The following is a 20,335-nucleotide window of genomic DNA, read 5'->3' on the forward strand; positions in this document are numbered from 1 at the left end:
GGCGGGGCAGACGGTCACGGAGGGGCGGGGCGGCGTGGATGGGCGGGACAGACGGCCGCGGAGGGGCGGGGAAGGGGGCGGGGAAGGGGGCGGGGCGTCTTGTAGCGTTGTGCACGCGGTCTCCAAGGGAACTGGGAGATGCTCTCAGTGCTTGTGGCCAGGCAGGAGGCGGAGTACCCGCGGTGTCCCGGCCTCTCCGCAGGAGTCTGCAGCCTCCCTCTCATGAGAGAGACCCTAGCCCTCTCCGAGGCAAAGAGCCCCTGTAAGGGACAAGTGAGAAGCGGTCCTACCAACCCCCTACCCTGGTAGAGAATGGGAGGGTGGGGGGCACCACTGGGCGGGAGCACTTAACTTGATCCTTTTTTTTTTTTAATGTTTATTTTTGAGAGAGATCGAGCGCGCATGAGCGGGGGACGGACAGACAGAGGGAGACAGAGGATCCACCGCGGCTCTGCACTCACAGCAGAGAGCTCCATAGACAGGTTGAACTCACAAACCCTGAGTGAGCCACCCAGGTGCCTCTCACCTGATCATTTTTGCCTTTGGCATCAGACTGCATTAATTTTCCAAAGTTCATTCTCTCTCTCCTTCCTCCCACCAGCCATCCCTCCCTTCTTTCAGGATTTCTGAGTGCCAGGTACTGTGCTAAACTTGTTTTACTACCACACTTAAAAGCAGAACAAAACACCACAAAAAAGACAAACCCAAAATACTAAGCAACTGCACTCAGTCCTGACAGTAAACAACCACTCGACTAAAAGTCCATGCTGACCCAAGGATGTGGTTAATGCTGGTGACACTGTTGGTTGATGAAGACAGAAAAGTTGCAAACTAGTTATTCGTGAAGCAGACATTTGTTTGTGCAGACGAAACTCAGTGTACAAACTGTCATTAATTTCACTTCCTTCTGCATGGATTCTGGACCCAGACTTCCTGGGCTTGAATCTCTTCTTCCTCTGCTCAGCTGTGTGACTGCTGGCAAGTTACCCTCTTGATGCCTAGATCTCCTCCTGTAAGACAGGGAGGCTATTAGTGCAGGACCCAACTATGCCACTGTTATAATAATTAATTAATGCGTATAATGTTTATAAGAGGGCCACACACAAGTTTTTATCGTCATCATTACCATCATCATCATCATCATCATCATCTTGGGATATAAGCTTCCTGCAGAAAATAAACATATTCCAAACTCACAGGGCAAAAGAAAAGGAACTACTTCAGTATAGAGTTTCTTTACTCTCTTATTCTTCACTTGGTTTCTTTTCTCAGTCATTAATTTCACTTATTCTTAGGCGTGATTTAAGCTACTAAATTGATCATTAGTAAGGACCACTTAAAGGCTGGCAGTATAAAACTATGATGTTACTCATCCTTCCCTTCGTATTTGCTAGGTTAGGACAAGAGTACATGGAGGCCTCTATACTGTCTCTTGAAGTATTAAACAATTCTAAATCATGATGATGTGTTGTAGAAAAACTATATTCTCTCCTTCAAACTTGACTAATAATGTATCTTCGTAAGAACCTGGAAAGCCACAGGGGAATTTAGTTCTGTGACACCTTCCCCAACTTACCCTCTTATTTACTGTAAGAACATAGATCTGAACCTAACAGACTCTGACAAGCCTCAAGATCCCCCTCTAAACTAGAAGGTCTAAGGTTCAGTTTCTCCAGAACTGTTAGGCTGTTACACATGTCCCAAGGCAGGAGAGACCACCTTGCAATATCCAATCAGGAAAGGCCAGCTACCCCTCTCCACATTCCTAAGAGTGAGACCTGCAGATGGGAACTTTAGATAGGACCCCATTACCTAATGTTAAAGTTAACTCGATAGTCACCGAATAAGGCCCTGAACTTGCTCTGTAATTGGTTAATTTCAAAGATACCCTAAATGTTGTAATTGGGTCCCGCCAAAAGTAACGAACGCTCTAAACAAATGTATGGTTAAAGTTGCTGCCAATATTGTTATTCGATAATGATTGGATCACTGTACCTATGTCACAATTTCTTGTAACTCCCCCTTCCTAAACCCCATAAAAACCCTACTCAGCCCTTGTTCGGGGCTCTCAGCACGGATCCACTGCGTTGGTGAAGGCTGTGAGACCGAACTTAGGCCCGGCGAGCCTAAGCTGTAATAAAACTGCCCTTTGCTTTTACATGCGTGACTCAGTCTCCTTGGTGGTCTCTGGTTTTTGGGGGTGATATTGAAATCTTGGGCATTACATTACCACCTCCAGACTCAGTCCTGCACTGTGAGGGGCTCCCCACACAGGCAGTAATGTGTCTCCTTCACTCCAGTCCACAAGTCCCACATCTATTGTCATCCCCACCTTAGTCTCTTCTTAACCGTGCATCAAGCCTGATGGTGAGCACACCAGTGATAGTCACCCTCGCAGGAAGGATCCAGGAAAGAAGTGTTTAAAGTCCTTGGAAAGGAGCTTGGGCCCCTTTGAGCAAAGAATATTCATGTGGTAGGGACCTGGAATGTGTTCTAGAAGGGTGTGTGTGTGTGTGTGTGTGTGTATGAGCTTCAGGCAAGCACGCACCCCTGGCCTTGGGGCCTCTTTGCTTTGTATGGAGTAGCATGGCCAAAAAAGAGCAAGAACGGGCTCTGTACTTCACAGAAGCTGGGGCAGTGGCTCTCTTGCCTGGGTCTGAGGGTAGTACGAATGTTCAGTTTTTTGGTTGTTGTATCAAATCATTACACCAGATTCATTTCATGATAATGTACAAATGTTTATTTTGCTGATTTTAGTGCAAACTACATTTTGCTCCCACTCTGGCAGAAAAAAATATACATATTTTTAGCATATTTTATTAGTTTCACTCTCAGGTACGTTTTTTAAAGGGAATAATCCCTCAATTAATATAACTGATTATTTTCAGCAAATACACAGAGTAAGCAGATGAAGCAGTCACTTAGCATCTCAAATTTTTATTAGGCCATTTTAGGGGAGCCTAAAACTAAATATAATTAAACAGTAAATAATAATTCAAAATAATTACAATTTGCATTTTATGGTTGATTTATTAATGACATATGACAAATCTAGATGCAGGACCTCCTTTATTAACAATAGCACATAGCAAAGTAAGTGAATATTTCTAGAGTATTTATGCTAAAATTATGCATTCTAAATGGTGACACTTTTAATAAATGCAGTGTTCTTCACTTTGAATATTTAATTTGCCAGAGCACTGTCTTTTAATATTATTCTTAAGTCCTTTTACATTAGCAGAACTGATTTCTATAAGCAGCTCTGCTTTTACTTACCTGGTCTACAGGCCAGCAAGTCTGCCAAGGTGGGCAGGGCTTCTTATAAGCTGTAGAATGTCTTAGGTGGAAGTTAGAATCTAGTCACCCTTTATTTTTTAGACAAAAAAAAAAAAAAAGGGTTTAGGGCAGGTAAAGGACTTGGCCAGGGTCACACAGCTGGCAATCTGTGTGATACCATTGAATTATTCTAAACATGGGTCTCCACGAGCCCCACTAAGCAAACAGCAAGGGAAGCCAGTGTCTATCCTGGTAGACACGGATCTTAGGGTGACTCAGGTGAAACTGCTGCTTTTGTAAGCTCAAAAGCAGTACAATGAATGGAAAATTAGTTTTGGAAACATGTTGAAATTAGAATTTGACAATTTAAAGTTTAAGTTTTTAAATGCCATTTTAAAGACAGATCTTGTATATTTGAGTCAGTAACTGCTTGGATATTATATTTTTTCCCTAGGGCTGTCATACTAAAATACCCCACATGGGGTGGCTTAAACAACAGCACTTTATTGTGTCACAGTTCTGGAAGCTGTAACAGAACTGTTCTGAGATCAAGGTGTTGGCATGGATGGTTCCTTCTGAGAGCTACGAGGGAAACTCTGTTTCGTGCCTCTCACCAAGCTTCCAATGGTCTTATGGCAATCTTTGCCACTCTTTGGCTCATAGATGTCTCGATCTACCTTCGTGTTCACATAGTGCTCTCCCTGTGTACATGCGCATCTCCGAATGTCTCCTTTTATAAGGACGCTGGTCATACTGGATTAGGAACCCACCTTCCTCCAGTATGACCTCATCTTAATTAATTACATCTGTAATGACCCTAGTTCCAAATAAGGTCACACTCTGAGGTATTGGAAATTAAGACATCAACAGGTGAATTTGGGTGGGGGCGGGGAGAGAAATAAGTAAACCTACAACATGGAAACAGCATTTCATTTTTGCAATCACTATGCAGAAATATTAGACCTTACATTGTATGCTATGAAAAAATTCAGTTTGTGAGAAGAGAAGGTAAGATATTACCTTCTACCTCCAAAGTAGAAGGTAAGAGAAAAAAAGAAGGTAGGAGAAAAGGCTGTCACAAGTACTTGTGGATGCAATCCCTCCAGCCACCGAGCATTTATACTCAGGTAAGCATTTATTACCTCATTCATTTAAACCCCATGAGGGTCCTTTGAGGGCACCACACATTTAAACAACTGGCCTAAGATTATGCTGCCAGTGTCTTCTTGGCCAGCTAGCAGTAAGTAGCTTTTCTAGATTCCAATTCCAGACCTTTTCCAATTCCAAAGTCCTTTATATTTTTTTAAGTGTTAAGGTTTATTCATTTTACAGAGACAGAGTGATGGGGGAGAGGCAGATAGAGAGGGAGACAGAATCTGAAGCAGGCTCCAGGCTCTGAGCTGTCAGCACAGAGCATGAGATCATGACCTGAACTAAAGTCAGATGGTTAACCGACTGAGGCACCCAGGCTCCCCTTCAAAATCCTTTCTTAACCTCTATTCTACACGGCCTGAAACCCACCATTTACTATTTACCAATACCTACTGATATTTTTTATTTTCTTTTATGGGTTGTGTAAAATATAATGTATACAGGAGGGTTTTCACATATACATGGTTCATTTATTTGGGAATAATATTTATTTATTGACATAGAATGCCTTTTTCTATATGCTGTGATATAGCACTATGTGTTCACCATTCTGTTCATTTTCCTCTTTGACACTACATTTCTCATCCTTTCTAGCAATTTATATGGGTCTTACATGACTGAGTCTGGCCAATGACATGTGAACAGAAATGATGCAGTCACTTCTAGGTGTGGCCCCCAAATATCCTATACTCTCTTCCCCAGTTTTCATTCATTGGCCAGCTACATGCAGAGATTCTAACAGAGAACTCTGTGGCTCTGGAAGAAGAGAGAATGACTGAAAAGAGTACAGGATGTGACTTGGGCAAGAAATAAGGCTTTATGGTGTTAAACCGTTGAGGTTTGGGGATTGTTTGTTTCAGCATCTGGCATTATTTAGCCTGGTTAATACACAAGTGCATCAAAATGCCTTTGTACAACATTCTCAAAGAGGATTTACATGACTATCCAGATGGTCGAGGAGACTCCAAACCTGGAATTTGAAGATTAAGGGTCAATATCTGAGGAAGAAGCATCCAGAGTAGTTCTATTAAATGAGACTTTCAGCAATAAGGTAAATGTTTTAGTCTGCACTGTCCTATATGGTAGCCACTAGCTACATGTGACTATTGAGCAATTGAATATGGCTAGTGCAAGTGAGGAGTTGAATTGTTATTTCATTTAATTTTAATTAATTAAAATTAAAATTTTATACGGCATGTGTATCAAATAGCTACTATGTTGAACAGTGCAAATCTAGAGATAAAGTGGAAAGATTGATAAGCAAAGTGGGAGAAAGGAAGATTATAAGTTACTGGGATGTAGAAAGGTAGTAACTATAATGTGAGATGCCATCCTTGGTGGAAGTTAATGGTGGTCAAGAGGGGAGGTATGATCAGTAATTTTATGTCAGGTTGGCTAGACCATGGTTCCCAGTTGTTTGGTCAAATGCCAGTGTAGATGTTACTGTGAAGGTATTTTTAAGATGTGATTAATATTTAAATCAGTACATTTTGAGTGAAGCAAATTGTTTTTCCATAATGTGGATGGGTCTCATTCAATCAGTTGAAGATATAAGAAAATACTGAGGTACCCAGAAAAAGAATTCTGCCTCCAGATTGCCCTTGGATTCAAGACTGTAACATCAATTCCTGCTGAACTGCCCAGACTGCCACTCTGCCCTATAGACTTTGGACTTGCTAGCCCCTATGATTATATATGCCAGTTCCTTAAAATCTCTTTCTATTTTCAGATTATCTATCTATCTATCTGCCTGTGTCTGTCTGTCTATCATCTGTCTTATCTACCTACTTACCTATCTTACAGGTTCTGTTGCTCTAGAGAGCCCTGACTTATACAGAAGAGCATGAGGTTACTAAAAGCATTTTGCTCAAAGGCATTTATAACAGCTAATTTGAAACAATAAGAATTGGGTGCAATTTCCAATAAATAAAGTGATAACATAGATTTCCTCATTTTATTTCATATCAGGTAAGCCAACAACTAATGTGTGAGTTTCTAAAGTACACAAGTTCTGTGACAGCTAAATAACAGCCAGAAATAAAATAGCAGAGCACTGAAATGGCTCTAGCTAGAGACTTCTTAAATGAGATGGATTCACTTCATCTCACAGCTCTTGCATACCTATGATTTCTACAGAAGTCCTTGAGTTTGTGCTTCCATGAGGCCTCCAGGATTATCCCTTTGTTGACAAAGAGGAATTCTCAGAGGCAATAGATTTGCAGTGCCAAATACTTGCATGTACTCTTTTCTCCCTGTAGGACTGGATGAGGGCTTGGTGCTGCCTGGCAGGCTCTGCTCTGCAGCCATGGCTCCCTGCGTGCATGCGTAGCAGCCCTGCATCCCTGTAGGTGTTGACGTCATGTGTGAACAATCTTTGAATGCTGAGATTCTCCTTAAAAATCATTTGGTGGATTTCATAATTGTTTGCCACTTGGATGCACTTCTCATCAGGGTTCAACAAGTACTCCTAACAACAAGGATTGGAAACAAAGGGATGCTCTGGGCTTGCTCTTAAAACTCACAGACAGGCTGAAACCAAAGGGTTTTGCATAATAAATACCATTTAATTTGTTGGCTATGTAGTTTATATTTATAAGGTGACAGGGCACAGGGTGAAGAATGTTCCTCTTTTCATTGTCTGCAATTATCTATAGCATGTCTTTGTAGATACGTTGACTTCATTTATTTCTGGGGCACTTGGATGGTGTCTGCCACAAAGAGCACCCTCCCTGCTCCAACAAACACTTGCTATCATGTCCTAGAGAAGTGGTAGAATACAGAGGTTGAAAATTTTGGCTCAGGTTCCCCTCTGCATGGCATACCTTTTCTTACAAGCTCTGCAAATTTGGGCAGATTACTTAAACTTGCATTGCCTCAAATTCTTCAGGTTTATTGAGCAGTTTGAGTGTGGTAAACTGTGTGATGCACTGGAATCATGTCTGGTGGAATTAGCCCTCAATAAACATAAGTTAGCATCACCTCTTCAGAAGGCAAGAAGAATATCCCTTTGTGAGATGGAGCCAGCCATCAGAAGTTAGGACCCACGTTCTGCTTCTTCCTTTTTGTCTGTCTTGCAAAGACATTTCCCAAGCTTTCTCTCCAGCCTCCTTCATCAATCCTCACCTGTCCACTCAGAGGGGTTGAGTCACCTGAACTTATCACTGAGGATTCAATAGGTGGCATTCAGTTGGGAACCTCAACTATGGTTCAGTTTCACTCCTTTTGTGAAGGGGTGGCAGCTGAGGGATCCTAGCCCACCACCTCTCAAGAACAGAAGTCAAGGGCACAGGATGGGTTATGTCAAAAGAGCACATACTTTAACATCTAGAGACCTGAATTCAAATCCTGAACCTGCATCATACCATCTGTGTGACACTCAACATATGTTTTAACATCTTGAATGCTTCTTTTTACTAATTTCAAAATTGAGGGTAATGACATTTTTTACTGGAGTGAATGTGAGGTGTAAATAAGGTACCATTTGAGAGGCTCTTAGCACAGGCCTGACCCACAGAAAACATTCAATAAGCAAATGGAGATTAGCAAATTATCAGTATGGAGGTTAGCTTCCAACGTCTCCCTGAGTACAAGGAGAATTCTTAATTTCTTAGGACTTTATTTTATTTTTAAAAGTTTATTTATGTTGAGAGAGAGAGAGAGAGAGAAAAAACATGTGAGGGATAGAGAGAGAGGGAGAGAGAGCATCGCAAGCAGGCTCTACACTGACAGTAGGGAGCCTGATGTGGGGCTGAAACTCACAAACCATGAGATCATGACCTGAGCTGAAACCAAAAGTCAGTGCTTAACTGACTGAGCCACCTAGGTGCCCTAATTTCTTAGGACTTTTATGGAAATCAAAGAGGATGGAAACTGGTTAATTTTGTTATTGGTTGTGTGTGCACACACATGGACCAATAAATATCATCAAATAGCTACCGTTAACGGAGCCTTACTTTGTTCCTAGCTCTTTATAAGTAGCACCCCCATTTTCCAGATGAAAAATCTGGGGCACAATCCGACTGAGGCTACACAGCTCATAAGAGGAGGAGTGGTATTATAACATATATAACAGCACAGAGCCCAGATTCTCAACCAGAATTCTATTCTAATTCTCCTCACAATGACTTGTGTTTGTTCATCAGGGAAACTGAGGCATGAGCAGTAATGCATGACCAAGGCAGGCCACTGTAGCTGGAGCAGAAGCTGGAGTGCGCCTGTGGAGGTGTGATGGAGGTGTTGCATCTCCCCAGTGGTAGACTTTCTCAGGCTAGACTCAATCTGGAATCTTGGCAGCTACTTAAATAATGCATTGGGAATATTTTAAAACCATGCTTCATTACCACAACTCAATTGTAAGTCTTCTGCAGGGAGGAAGACTGGCATATATTTCTCTGGTGTTCTTCAGCCTAACTCCAGGACTAAAACCCACTCCAGAAGATTACCTCAAAATTCTGACTGATGAGCAGGAACAGCAACAAGAAGCCATTTGTTAAAATTGCAACATAGTTCACATATAAAATTCACTTCTTTAAAGCATACAATTTAGTGGGATTTAGTATATTCTCAAATATCCATCACCACTCTGTAATTCCAGAATATTTTTATCACCCGCAGAGGAAACCCTATAGCCATTAGCAGTTCTTTTCATTCCTCTGGACCTCCAGTCCCTAACAACTGCTAATCTTTCTGTCTCTACAGACTTGCTTATTCTGGAAATTTTATATAAAGACAGGATGTAGCCTTTTGTCTGAAGAAGCAATTATTTTTAAAATTTTTATTTGGCTTTTAATACATTTTATTAATTTATTTAAATTTTTAAAAAATGTAAATCCAAGTTAGTTAATAGATAAAATGTAATCATGATCTCAGGAATAGAATTAGTGATTCATTACTTTCATATAACACCCAGTGCTCACCTCAACAAGTGTTTTCCTTAATGCCCCTTGCCCATTTAGCCCATCCCCCACCCATAAACCCCTCCAGCAACCCTCAGTTTTTTCCTGTATATAAGAGTCTCTTATTGCCTCCCTCTCTGTTGTTATCTTATTTGTGTTTCCTTTCCTCTATGTTCATCTGTTTTGTTTCTTAAATTCCACATATGAGTGAAATCATATGATATTTGTCTTTCTCTGACTTATTTTGCTTACCATAATACACTTTAGTTCCATCCACGATGTTGCAAATGGCAAGATTCCATTTTTATTGATTGCCAAGTAATATTCCACTGTGTGTGTTGTGTGTGTGTGTGTGTACCACACTTCTTTATTTATTTATCAGTCAATGGACATTTGAAGAAGCCATTGTTTTTTTAATGCAATAGGATGGTCAATATGGAGGTTAGCTTCCATAATGACCCTTGCATTAGTTTGCTGGGGCTGCCATAACAAAGTACCACAGACAGATGTCTTAAACACAGAAATTTATTATCTCACAGTTCTGGAGGTTGAAAGTCCAAGATCAAGGTTTCAGCAGGGTTGATTTTTTCTGAGGCCTCTCTCCTCCTCATGCAGATGACCAGGTTCCCCAGTGTCTTCATGCTGTATTCCCTTTGTACCTGCCCATGTCCTAAACTCTTTTTATTAGAAAATCAATTATATTGGATTAGTTCCACACCAGTGACCTCATTTTAATTTAATTTCCTCTTTTTAAAAATATTTATTTATACCCTTGAGAAAGAGAGAGAGACAGACAGCGAAGGCACAAGCAGGAAAGGGTCAGAGAGAGAAGGAGACACAGAATCTGAAACAGATTTCAGACTCTGAGCTCTCAGCACAGAGCCTAATGTGAGGCTCAAATTCACAACCTGTGAGATCATGACCTGAGCTGAAGTTGGACACTTAAGCAAATGAGCCATGCAGGTGCCCCTAATTTAATTACCTTTTAAAAGTGCCTATCTCCAAATAAAGTCACATTCTGAAGTGCTAGGTGTTAGGGCTTTGAGGTATGTATTTTTGGGGGGACACAAGTCAACTCATAGCCCCTCACTGTTCCTTTCCACTAGGAAATCACTCCTCTGTATACTACTCTTCCACACTGAATAGACGCTAATTCGTGTGATGGTGATAACATCCAAGGATGGCTCTCTTTGTTTGTTTTTTTTATTAATAGTTTATTACCAAGTTGGTTTCCATATAACACCCAGTGCTCCTTCCCACAAGTGCCCTCCTCCATGACCATCACTCTCCCTTCACTTTCCCCCCTCCCTCTTCAGCCCTCAGTTTGTTCTCAGCATTCAGTCTCTCATGATTTGTCTCACTCCCTCTCTCCAACTCTTCCCCCGCCTCTTTCCCCTTCCCATGGTCTCCTGTTAGGTTTCTCCTGTTAGACCTATGAGTGATAACATATGGTATCTGTCTTTCTTCGCCTGACTTATTTCTCTTAGCATGACTCCCTCTAGGTCCATCTGTTTTGCTACAAACGGCCAGATTTCATTTTTTCTTATTGCCATGTAGTATTCCATTGTATATATATATATACACACATCTTCTTGATCCATTCATCAGTTGATGGACATTTAGGCTCTTTCCATGATTTGGCTATTGTTGAAAGTGCCGCTATGAGCATTAGGGTAGATGTGCCCCTATGCATCAGCACTTCTGTATCCCTTGGGTAGATCTTTAGCAGTGCTATTGCTAGGTTATAGCGGAGTTCTAATGATAGTTTTTTGAGGAACCTCCACATTGTTTTCCAGAGCAGCTGTACCAGTTTACATTCCCACCAGCAGTGTAGGAGGGTACCTGTTTCTCCACATCCCCTTGCCAGCATCTATAGTCTCTTGATTTGTTCATTTTAGAGACTCTGAGTGGCATGAGGTGGTATCTTAGTGTGGTTTTGATTTGTATTTCCCTGAAGCTGAGTGATGCTGAGCATCGTTTCATGTGCCTGTTGGCCATCTGGATGTCCTCTTTGGAGAAGTGTCTGTTCAAGTCTTCTGCCATTTTGTCACTGTATTATTCATTTTTCGGGTAAGGAGTTTGGTGAGTTCCTTGTAGATTTTGGATCCTAGCCCTTTCTCCAATATGTCATTTGCAACTATCTTTTCCCATTCTATCGGTTGCCTGTTAGTTTTTTTTTATTGTTTCCTTTGCAGTGCAGAAGCTTTTAATCTTGATGAGGTCCCAGTAGTTCATTTTTGTTCTTGATTCCCTTGCCTTTGGGGATGTGTTGAGTAGGAAATTGCTGCGATTGAGGTCGAGGAGACTATTTCCTGCTTTCTTCTCTAGGGTTTTTATGGCTTCCTGTCTCACATTCAGGTCTTTCAAGGGATGACTCTCTTTGTGAGGACACCTGAGCAGTCCTTAGGAAGGCACCATTAGGAGGATAACTAAGGCTTCCTGCTAAAATCCAGTATCAACTTAATGGCTATGTATGTGAATGGGAGTGAATCCTCTAGTCTTATCTAATATTTTGATGACTGTAGCTCTATCCAATATCTGACTATAATCTTGTGAGAGAACTCAAGGTAGAACTGAGCAACCAAGCTATTGTTGAATTCTGATCCACAGAAACTATGAGATAATAAATTATCCCTGTTATTTTAAGCCATCAAGGTTTGGGATTATTTGTTATACAGCATCAGATAACTGATATAGCTAAGATGGACAGCTGTTGTTGAAGAAGCCAATGATTATTATATGCCCACTATCTTACAGCTATAGAATCATCTTTGAGAATCCTCTTCAAACCTCACAAGAGTTCTGTAACATGTGCATTATCATTACTATTTCATTGAGGCTCAGGGGTTAATGAAATTGCTGAGGTCTTAAATATATGTACTTTCCACTGTTATCCCTGGATCCCTGTTGTAGGATACCCTCACACCAGGTCTTATTTGTGTACACATTTAACTACTTGCTATCATTTAGCAAGAATGAAAGTGAGGTAAAAGACGTCTCATATTTACTTTAAAATTCTGCTTTAGAAAAGTCACCCTTTTGTACTCAACATTTTCTTCTTTGTTTTCTTTCTCTCATATATTTCTCTCTTCTCTCTCTCTCTCTCTCTCTCTCTCTCTCTCTCTCTCTCTGTGTGTGTGTGTGTGTGTGTGTGTGCATGCACATGCATTTTAGTGTTTCCAAAGAAAAATAACTTATTATTATCCATGAATCTGTGACTTGGCTGGGCTCAGCTAGGTGATCTATGTTGCATATTAGGGCTGCACTCAATCAGGAGCTCAGCTGAAGCTGGAATGTCCAACGCAGCTTCAGTCTTATATCTGAGCTCTGATGTCGCTATTGGCTGGGCCTTTCTTTCCACATGGTTCTGCACCATTTAATGGTTTAGCTTCATTCTACAGTGGCTGGCTTCCAAAAGAGCTCTCATGTATTTCATTATTTTTAAAGCAATACATCTTGCAAAATTCAACTGAAAACATATACAGTGAAAATATCCCTGCCACCAGACCCTCTGTGTTTCTTTTTCCAAAGGCAACCAGTTACCACTTTTTAATTTAGATTCCCTGAGTCTGTATGTATATCTATATATTTTTATTTATGTAGCTATTATATCATTTAAAATATAAATGATACTATTCTTTACACACTTCATCATCTTGCATTTTGCTTAACCTATCTTGGAGATCTATATTAGGAATATGGAGAGCTATAGATCCATCCCATTCTTTTAAAATAGCTATATAATGTTTCATTTTACAAATATTACATGATACAACTTAATCAGTGCCCACTCAATGGACCTGTTTTTATTTCATATACAATGATATTGACAGTGGAGGCACTTAATAGAGTAACTATTCACTTTTTAAAAATTAGCTTTATAATGTTATAGAGATAGGTATCTTTCTGGTGCACCACAGTGCTACCCCACTGTAGCACTATGAGTGGGTCATTCATCAAATGTGTACATGTGCCATGCTTATGAAAACATGATCCCAGATATGCTGCTGACTGATACCTCTGGTATTATTTAAACATGTATTATTAAGTCATACTTACAGATATGCTCTACCACTTTAAGGCCTCTCTCCTCAATTTCCATTAGATTTTTTTTAATACTCCACATACCACAACTACTCCATTTTCTTAGAGAAATTATCACTTCTTAGTTTTAGTGACCTACACCTGAGCCCCTCCTTCAATCATACTAACCTTAGGAGACAAGCAGGGCAGAGTCAGTACTGCACCGTTAGTTGGACACCATTAGTAGCCAAGTATGTGCAGCTCAAAGTTGTATCATTTATTTCAAGTAAATAGTCCCATATTCAGTAAGACTAAAGGGCACAATGTAGAGCCAGGAGACTGGAGTTCTAACCCTAGCTCTGCTACTAACTGGTTTGATCATTTGTCAAATGAGCTGCCTTACTTAGTTCAAGTCTAAAAGGCAGATCTCACGGCAAGATGTTTTGTTTTGTCTTTTGCTGTTGTTATTATCTGGCTCAATTGGTTCATGTAGGGTGTGATCCCAGGAAGTGATTGAGAGAGAGGAAGAGCAAGACATGGAAGGGAAGAAAGCAGACATAACGTGCCTTAATGAGTGGGTCACCACTGTGAGCAACTATTCTCAATTCAGCTGGGACATCTAGGTGACTCTGTAGCAAAGAACAGAAACACTCTGATTTAGGGATGAGAAAGTAGGGTTTTTATTATCTATCTATTCTTATCTCTCATTGATGGAAGATTGCTTCTGATGTTTCCAATCTTCCATACAGCCCCAGGACCAAAGAATATCCTCAGGCAAGGAGATGCAGGAAGCCCTTGGCTATACAGAAACTGTGAAGGTCACTTCTGGGAGAACTAAGGGAAAATGGATTTGGACAGAATCTACTGTTTGGAAATAGCATGTACATTAGCTAAGAATATAGCCTTTGGTCCCTTATGAAGTACTTCATGGTAGGACAGCAAGTAAGGACTTTGTGAGCATTTAATTCTGGGTCTAAAGGGTGCTTAGCATGTGAGGGTACAAAAGAAATTACTACATGGGGCTTAGAATATCAGGCATGTACTGAGTGTTTTCCCTGGGTAAGCCTTTAACATACATGATCCCACAAATCCTAATGTAGTATGGCAAAGTAAGCATTACTGTCATGAGGCTCAGAAATTGTTTAAGATTCCACAGCAGAGAAACAGAGGTCAACTAACCCATGGTTAGTGACATATGTCCTCTAAGCTGGCTAAAGGTGAGTGGGGATACCAGGCTATGTCTGACCCCCCATCAAATTGGGATGCTGAGAACTAATAAGTGAGATTATTAAGCTTGTAGGAGAAAAGATCAATATTTTTAAAAAATCCACATATTTCTACATATCAGCAAAAAATGATGGGAAATTGACATTTAAAAAATACTATTTATAATAGCATACAAATTGAAATACTTAGGGATAAATTTGACAAAATGTACAAGTTTTATACAGTGAAAACTGTGAATATTGCTGAAAAAAATTAAAGATCTAAATAAATGGAGAGAACTCTGAGTCAGGAGACTCTGTTAAGATGTCAATTCTCCCCAAATTGATCTATAGATTCAATGGATTTCCAATCAAAATCCCAGCAGGCTTTTTTTTTTCCTTTTTCTTTTTAAGTGGGCTTCATGCCCAGCACAGAGCCCAATGCAGGGCCTGAACTCTGACCCTGAGATCAAGACCTGAGCCAAGATCAAGAGTTTGATGCTTGATTGAAGTTTGCTGGGTGCCCCCTAGCAAACTTTTTGGTAGAAATTGATAAGCTGATTTTAAAATTCATATGGACATCCAAAGGGAAACAACTCTGAAAAAGAAGAAAATTGAAAAAGTAAGACTGATTTCAGGATTTAGTACAGGGCTGCAATAACCTACTACCTTGCTTAAAAAGAAACAGTTCAACTGCCCCCACATGACTTGGGCTGAAGAATTCGGTGGATACACTTGGCAGCTGGAAGGTAGAGGGGATCGAGCATGAGCAGGTTTCATCCTAAACCTAAGCCTTAGACAAGCTAATTGCCTTGTGACAGTAGCAACTGCAATGCATTCAAGAAAGTGACTTATTTTTACTTGTTGATTGTATATTTGCTGATTTTCTGGCTCTTGTTTTTGTAAGATGGGGAACTGCACTCTTTTCAGCTCTCTACATCACCAAGCAGAAAGGTAAATCAATGAAATGAATTTTAAATAAAAAAGAGAGGGATGAAATGCTTCAGTGGTCTAGAAGGGACAATGTTAAATGAAAAGAGGTCCTCGGGCCAACTGGTTGTTGGAAGGTGTGTAGAGAAACTAAGACTGGCAGAAAGCCTCAAAGTCAAGGTGCTCTATCACTTTCCCATTTTCAACACCACATGAGATTCCTTCTCCAGTCTCTAAATTACTTAACTTTTAAAGCTTCCTTAAGTATTTCAAAGCTAATTCTCTCTAGCAATAAATTTCTAATGAATATGTTGGAGATTGTGACATCATTATCTTTGGGCAATAAAAGGATAGAAAGGGAAAGAATGGTCTGCTACCACAGTATAAGAGAAATGCAAAGAGTTCCCATGACCTCCCAAACCTCAGAAAATGCACCTGGAATTCCAAGAGTAGGAGAATATTGGACCTCATGTTATTTCCATTACGATATTCAACTACATCTCTAGAACATTTTCACCACATCATTGACAAAAATGATTACCTCTTGTTCTGTAGAAAGCCTATAGACGTAGTTGATGTCATTGTGTTTTACAGAAGCATTAGATAAGAACTCCCTCCTCACAAAACCACAAAAATATTTAAGGTTTATTTGAGCAACTTTATAGAGAAAGTGAAATAAAGCCTCTTTCACCTTAACTTACCAACTATCTAATTCCATAATCTCTTTAGGCCTTAAATTTTTATATAATTCAATAGTTGGTCCATATAATCTTATTTCATTTGTTATTGTTTCATATTTTCCTTCCCTCAGTATTAATAAATTATGTGTTTCCAATTTAACAACAGCAATATATTCCATCTCACTAATAAGTCTTGGAAATTTGAGAACAAGAAAGTTTGAAAAGATCTAAACGATAAATCTAGAAGATATTCACTGTAGAAATCATGAAACTGAGATCCAGAGAAGTAGAATATAGAATGTAGCAGACAGTGTCAGTTCCTGTTCTGATTGTTTCTTGTTTGCATGATAAATGATTTTTTAAATAAGTGATTTTTAATGTTTATTTATTTTTGAGAGAGAGACAGAGACAGACACAGAGCGTGAGCAGGGGAGTGACAGAGAGAGAGGGAGACACTGAATTTGAAGCAGGCTCCAGGCTCAGACCTGTCAGCACAGAGCCTGACACGGGGCCTCAAACTCACAAACCGTGAGATTATGACCTGAGCTGAAGTCAGATGCTTAACCATTTAACTGACTGAGCCACCCAGGCACCCTGATAAATGATTTTTTATTGCCTTTCATGGTCCTGTGGATTGATTAGGATCAGCTGGGTGGTTCTTGCTTAGAGTCTGTACCAATCAGTGTTCTTCAAAGAAACAGAACCATTTATAATATATAAATACTTATATATTTATGTGTATAACTGATTTATAATTTATGTAATGTATGTAATGTTTATATAATTATTTTATAAATTGATATAAATATACACAATTATCATTATAATTATCATAATCATATGATAATTATTCTATAAATTATATTAAATTGTGTTATATTAATATAATTATTATAATAACATAATTATAATATACTGATAACACAAATAAATGTAAATTAATAATTGTATCATGCAATTTATAATATTATTATTTATATGTTATATTTTAAATTACATACATGTGTACTTTTTGAAATCTTTTTTTAAGAATTTGGCTGGATGCATGGGCAGGAGTTGGTGCAGGAGCCTTGAGGCAGAATTTCTTTTCTTAACCTCAGTTTTTTCTCTTAAGGCCTTCATGATTGGATGAGACCCACACGCATATTTGAGGATAATCTCCTTATTTAATGTGAACTGATTTTTGATGTTAACTACATCTATAAAATACCTTCACAGTAAAATTTAGATTGGTAGATTAAATAACTGAGTACTATAGCCTAGCCAAGTTGACATATATGGCCTCTCATATGGGTATAGTCAGATGTCTTCTGAAGGCTCAGTTGGGCTTGATGTCCAAGATGAGTCATTCCCATGGCTGGTGACTTGTGCCGGCCATTAGCTGGAAGCTCAGCTAGGGCTCCTAACCATGCCAAACTTATCCCTGTCTATTGATTTGAAATTCTCTCAGCAGAGGGGCTGGGTTCTGAAGGGAGTGTTCTAGGAGCCAACATTCCAAGAAATAGGAAATGGAGGCTGCTAGGCCAGTTAAAACCTATGCCTGGAGCTAGTACAGTGTTCTACTGGTCTGTCCTATGTTCTATTGGTCAAAGCAGTCATGGGGCTCACTCCCACTCAAGAGAGTGGATAAATAGATTCCATCTTTTTGTGGAAGAATGGGAAGGCTACACTACAGAATATATGGGCTGGGAGATGTAGTTGTGGACATTTTTGGAAAATATAATGGCACTCACCATTTCCATGTACACTCGCCAGCCATCTAACTACCAGCCTGTGTAAACCTTTGCCTCAGGGCTTTCTCTGGTGATCAGAGTCTGCTGTGCTTGTGGGACAGGTCTGCAGCTATGTGAAATTGACACCCACCCCCTGTAGTTCCCAGCCAATAATTGACAAAACTTGGATTAACAAGAGCTTCCCAGAGCTCTTCTAGTAGGATTAAGTTCCAGTTGCAGACAATAGTAACTTGTTTGATAATTCACTCTTATTACTGCCTTCCTTTTACTGTTTCTCTTCCCTGCTCCCCCTGCTGTGTTGTTTCCTGAGATCACCTCCTGAAAAATTTACTTGCCCTCAAATCTTTGTCTCAGGGTCAGTTTATGGGAGAACCCAACTGAAGTTATAGACTAATATGTCCAAGGTCAGAGCTAAAACAAGAGGGTATGCTGACCGACCCCCACCCAAGTCAAGAGTTACGTTCTGAAAGAGGTCCAGAATAATCAAGTCCTTGACTTTATTGAGTTCTGGGGGGAGGTCTTATAAAAGAGAAAAATTTGAAGTATATACTAGCTACATTAAGCATATATTGGTTGGAAAGAGCACTGGACTAGAGTCAAGGAATCTGGGTTCTTGCTTAATGTTCTGCATCATGAATAAGTTGTGTAATTTCCCCAGGCATGACCTGGAAAGACTAAATTCCCATTCCACAATCATACCTCCAGCATTCCTGTGAGAGTCAAACGGATGATTGCAAAAGCAGTTAACTGGAAGAAAAACAGGCAAATGAATGGAACAATTTAATTTTTCTCAATTTTAATGGTGCATTCAACATAATATTGTGTTTTAAATTTTCTTGCAAGTTTTTCATGTAGCCTTGATCCACATTGTACATTTCAGAAGTAGACAATTGCCTAGTCCACCATTCTACACTGTCCAGATGATCAGGTTGTGTTGAAGGTCTTTGGTTTAAAAAAATTTTCTTAATGTTTATTTATTTTTGAGGTTGAGAGAGCAAGAGCGTGAGCAATGGGGGGGCAGGGGATTGCATAGAGTGGGAGACACAGAATCCAAAGCAGGCTCCAGGCTCTGAGCTGTCAGCACAGAGCCCAATGGGGGCCTTGAACTCACAAGCTTTGAGATCATGACCTAAGCCAAAGTCAGACTGAGCCACCCAGGCGCCCTGAAAGTCTATGTTTAAAAAAAAAATCTTCAGATATGATTTTTATCAGACGCACGCCAGTGGCCTACTTTAACAAGAAAGGGTTCCTAGGATAGAAAGTGATCTCTCTGACCGAACAACAAATGTTCTATCATTGCAGAGTGTACATAGTCACAAATGGCCTGAATAAAGGCTAGATAAGATTTTTTTTCCCATTTGTTTACTTACGAAAGAAAATTATATGTCTTATAGCTCCCACCCCTCCACTCACTAGCTTCTTTAGATTTATGAAATTCACCTAGTTCTTGGTGTGTGTGTGTGTGTGTGTGTGTGTGTGTGTGTGTGTTGGGTTTTTGATATCTATCTCTTTGTGTGCTAGTGAGTAGAGTAAAAAAATACAGACAACAGATTAATAGGATACAGAATATCTCAAGAATGGTCTTGGACACCAGTAATAATATTGATAATTTTCTGTGATAAAACGTAACCACAAGGTCAGGATGTATGTACTAAATTGATCATACTTTTATGGTGGAGAAGGTAAAATGCGATTTAGGTGCTAAGGATTTTGAATTTACTTTGGTTTGACATGTATTTTTATGTTGTATTTTTTAAGGGAAATAATTTGATTTGGTCTACAGTTGTTTAGAAAACATTACTTTCCAGCTTGACCGCACCCACAGCTATTTCCTACAGGAACTGGCCTCCTGCTACACCTAGCTTTGGCTTCTGCTAAGGTGAGAGAAAAGACTTAATTTGGGAATTATATTTCTCTGAAGGACTAATTTCAAGCTGAATATTTAAAAAATAATATGTTGGTCAACAGATGCATATTTACATTACCCCCTCCAAGGCATGGGATACTCTTTCTTTTGTTTATTTTCTGTTGGTGTGTTAGATTCTAAATGCTGAGAACTAATTACCCTCCTATGGGTCACTAAGACAACTTTTTATGAGCACTCACTTCTTCATTGTATGGAATCAAATCCTAACTTTCATTCAATTGGTGTATTCATTTAAAAAAATCCATCTAATAGAGGGAAATGAAAAAAAGTAGAAAATAAGATCAGTTTCTAAGACTTTAGAGTGAAACGCATAGATTAGTTTTAAAAAGAAAGCCTCAAATTAAGGATTGAATTAAAAAAAAAACACCTTTATTTTCCTTTCTTGACATCTACAGTATGCAAAAGGCAAGAAAGCCCCTTTGAATTGGAGGCAAGTTGTTCTTTAAAATGACTTCAGTGATTCGATTTCATCTGTATTTCAAACGCATTAATTTCACACCGTCCACAGTAGGTA

Source organism: Suricata suricatta, chromosome 12 (assembly GCF_006229205.1).
Source record: "Suricata suricatta isolate VVHF042 chromosome 12, meerkat_22Aug2017_6uvM2_HiC, whole genome shotgun sequence".
Lineage (NCBI taxonomy): Eukaryota > Metazoa > Chordata > Mammalia > Carnivora > Herpestidae > Suricata > Suricata suricatta.